The sequence below is a fragment of the Phodopus roborovskii genome, unplaced genomic scaffold (genome assembly GCF_943737965.1).
Source record: "Phodopus roborovskii unplaced genomic scaffold, PHOROB, whole genome shotgun sequence".
Classification (NCBI taxonomy): Eukaryota; Metazoa; Chordata; class Mammalia; order Rodentia; family Cricetidae; genus Phodopus; species Phodopus roborovskii.
The window spans coordinates 5,359,329-5,363,828 of record NW_026126432.1 but is presented as its reverse complement, the minus strand read 5'-3'; positions in this window follow the sequence as shown (position 1 = coordinate 5,363,828).

Here is a 4,500-nt window from a genome sequence, read left to right as displayed (position 1 = left end):
AAGAAAGAATTTTCAATAGAGGAAATAAAAAAGGCTGAAAGACACTTGAGAAAGTGCTCAACATCCTTAACAATCAGTGAAATACAAATCAAAACCACTTTGATATACCTGGATGGCATTGCCCTACATGTGGAATTTGGGTGGGGTGATAGGAGGGGAGTGTGGTCTGGGTGCATGTGAGGGGGAAGTGTGGGTAAGAGGGAGTGAGGGAGGGAGGGATGGAGAGGTAACTGGGATCATCATGTAAAATAAAAGTAAATAAATTAATTAATTTTAAAAAAGAGAAAATAACAGTGCAGAGTTCTGGAAACCTGTGCAACCCAAGAAGAGACAAAGGACCTGAACAAAGAATCATGTCAAGGAAATGACTTAGTAAATTCTGGAAAATACAGTCATGTATGCTCAAGGCAACTCTGCCTACTCCCTCACTCTGTTGTAAGAGGCTGTCTTGAGATCTTAATAGCATGTGCTGCTTATTAAAGCAAACAACAAAATTAAGAAACCACTTTCATAATCCTTTGTTCCATGATAAGGTTGTGACTTGTAGATGTGCCGGCCATGCTCTACCAACATAATGGGACAAGATTCCTTAGCAGTAATGACTGGTGTGAGACAAAATCCAATCATATACTAGGTGAAAATATAGGCAATATTGTAATATTATGCTGACATGGGTTTCTTTTCCTGCATGAATATCTGTTAGCAGCATGTAACATCTGGTTCCTTCATCCTCACACACTCAAGCTATCACTGTGAGCCTGTTGATTCTTGACACCTGGTTCCTTTCCTGCTATGTGTCCTTCCTACCAAAATATCTGTTGATCTCAGACAAGCTGGGTACAAATCATTCAGCACAGATGAATAACATCATCCTTACCAGCAGTGAAATAAATTGTCTAGGAAGTCTACAACTTTCCATACCTCTATTTCCTTCCAGTAGTTTCACTTGAATTCAGGTTTCACAATTATCTTTAGTTCATTTGGAGTTATTTTTGGCAAGGTCCTCTCTCTCTCTCTCTCTCTCTCTGTCTCTCTCTCTCTCTCTCTCCCTCTCTCACACACACACACACACACACACACACACCAATTAATGAAAACAGAGAACATGAATTTCAACTGGAACAAATTTGGGTGTTTAAAGGAAGGAAAATGCAAGGGGTAATGATAGAATCTCAAAAATAAAAGAAAAATTAAAAAAATAATAAAAGCATCTTCTTGGAAAAATGTGTTATATATTCTCATACATTATATGAGTTATATTGTCTTTCCAGAACATTCATTTAATATTTTAGGTTGGGTTTGCTTTTATAGATTCTACTTTAATCATTATAACCTATCTGGTCAATATGATGTGTGTGTGTGTATATGTGTGTGTGTGTTTGTATGTGAGTGTGGAAACCAAAAGTCTTTGTTGGGTTATCTCTCTCAACAGTTACCATCATCATCATCACCACCACCATCACTACCAACATTATTATTTTGCCACAGGATCTCTCACCAAACCTAATATAAGGCAATTCAACTAGCCTGGCTGACCAGCAGGCCCCAGGATTTTTTGGTCTCTGCATTCCCAAGGCTGGGGTTTTATGTGCATAATACTCTACATGGCATTCTGCATGGTGCTGAGGATCAGAATTCCAACCCTCCTGAGGGTGTGACAAGCACTTTACCCACTAACCCATCACCACCACCTCCAATAATTTATTTTTTCTTCTTGAGTTGGACATCATTACAGTAGGCTTAAGTCACACCAATTCGTACTGTTTACAGAAAAGATAGTTAACATACCTTTCATTGATGAGACATTAAACTTCCAGGACACTGGGCTATTGTAAATAGTGTTACACTAAATATCTAACTATATTTGTGTATTTTTATAAAGCTGAATAACACTTTCTTGTGGAAACTCTTCGAAGTGGATTTCTGTGTGTGAAAGTCTGTAAAACTCATTTAATGTCCTGACACATTATCTTCCAAAGCCCACAAGACAGTTTACAGTTTGCTCACAAGAGACACCAATGCTTGGACCCAGCTTTGTCCCCAAATGCCATTACACACTTAAGTCTTGCTGACCCAACAGGGAAACTGTCTCCAACTAGACTTAATTTCTTTCCTTTTGAGTGAGGGCAAACACTTCTGTCTGTGTTTATAGATTTTTTTTATAGGCACTTTTATATGAGCTGCCGATGGCTTTTTCCTTGTTAGTCTCCAACCCTATCAATTTACAAGACATAACATTTGTGTTATATAGGTACACTGTCTTTTTAAAAACATACTTTTATGTTCCAAAGCTGGACTTCTGCTAATAATGACATATTTCTATGTATCTGTTTTTAATGAAGTAACAGTACCTCATGTCTTTGTCATGACTTCTGGAAATGTGAGACAGTATAATCTTTTCAGGAATTCTTCACAGGGGCTACAGGTGCCTCTGAATTTCGGTATTTCATCCCAATATGTCTTATCACAGTTAAATACCTGTTGTAGAGATCTTAGTACTTTATTATAAAAATGTTCAAGTTTGTAAAAGCTTTACACTTTTGTGTTGAATGTCCATATGCACATTACCAGAACCATATGATTATTATTTCAGCTATTCTCTATCTCTCCTCTCTTCCATCTATAGATTTTGAAGGTAGATAGTGAAAGTTTATTCAACATTTTTAGTTTTGCAGATATTTTTATTTCTAACTTTCTAGCTGGTTTTGTTGTTTACTTTTACTTTATGTGAATAGGTGGTTTGCCTGCATATATGCCTGTGTATCATATGGGTATAGTGCCACACAGAGGACACTGGATCCTCTGGAACTGGAGTTACAGATTGTTTTAAGCCACCAATTTGGTGCTGTGAATTGAATCCTGGTCTTCTAGAATACCAGCCAATGCTCTTAACCTGAGCATCTCTTCAGTCTCATGTTTCATGTTTATTTGTTCCTGTTTTGTTTACCACATTTGACTAAAGACTTCAATAAAAAAGAAAACAGCATCTAAAATTTGGAGATACACAGAATATAATTCACACTACATCCTCATAGGAATAATATACTTACATATTTCTATACAAATATGCCCACTGTTCCTAATAAATAATAGTTTACATTACATTAAAGGGACAAATTCTTGTACTCTAAATTAACCTCCATTTTTTTTTTCATTTTACATATCGATCCCATTTACTTCTTCCTCCCTCTTCCTGTCTCCCCACACTCTCAAGCCCCCGACCACCCACCCCTCAACCTACCCCCACTCTATGTGTAGGGTGACCCCTCCAGGAGGGGTCATCTAAATCTGTCAATTCATTTGGAGTAGTCTTCATTCCTGTCTCTAGGTAAAGGGAGTATCCCTCCATGGGGGATGTGCTCCCAAAGTCCTTTTGTGCACCAGGGATACATCCTGGTTCCACTGTCTGAGGTCCCTTCTAGCTGAGACCCATATTCAGGGGTTATAAGTCGGTCCCATGCTGGATTCCCAGCTATCAGTCTGGGGGTCCCATTATCTCCTCCTTGTTCAGGTCAGCAGTCTCTATGTGTTTCTGCAGTCAGGTCTTGTCTTCCCTCTCTGCATCTGGATTCCAGTTTGGCTCAGTGTTTAGTTGTGGATGTTTGTTTTTGTTTCCATCAGCTCCTAGATGAGGGCTCCATGATGGTGGATAAGTTAGATGTCAGTCTAATTATCAGGGAAGGGCATTTGTGGTAGCCTTTCTACTATTGCTCAAATTTTAGTTGGGGTCAGGCTTGTATGTCTCTGGACATTTCTCTAGGTTTAGCTTTCTCTTAAAACCTATAACGGCTCTTTCTTTTATTATCTCTCTCTCTCTCTCTCTCTCTCTCTCTCTCTCTCTCTCTCTCTCTCTCTCTCTCTCTCTCTCTCTCTTGCTCCTATTCTTCCCCTGACTCAATCTTCCTAGTCTCACGTGCTTTCCTCTCCTCCCATTCTCTTTCTCCTAGTTCACTCTCCACTCACTGACCACCCCCCACTCCCCATATCCATATGCTCTGGAGATCTTGTCCCTTTCCCCTTCTGACCTTATATGAATCTCTTAGAATACTCCTTGTATCCTAGTTTCTCTGGCGGTGTGAAATATAGGCTGGTCTTCCTTTGCTCTATGTCTAAAATCCAAATATAAGTGAGTACATACCATGTTCCTTTTTTTTTTTGACTGGATTACCTCATTCAGGATGGTTTCTTCAAGTTCCATCCACTTGCCTATGAATTTCAAGATTCCATTCTTTTTTGGTTTGTTTGTTTGTTTGTTTGTTTGTTTTGTTTTGGTTTGTTTTTTCCGCAGAGTAGTATTCCATTGTGTAAATGTGCCATATCTTCTTTATCCATTCTTCAGTTGAGGGGAATCTAGGTTGCTTCCAGGTACTTGCTATTACAAATAATGCTGCTATGAACATAGTTGAGTACATGTCTTTGTTGCATGGATATGTATGCCTAAGGGGGGGATTGCCAGGTCCTGTGGTAGACTGATTCACACTTTCCTGAGGAACTGCCATA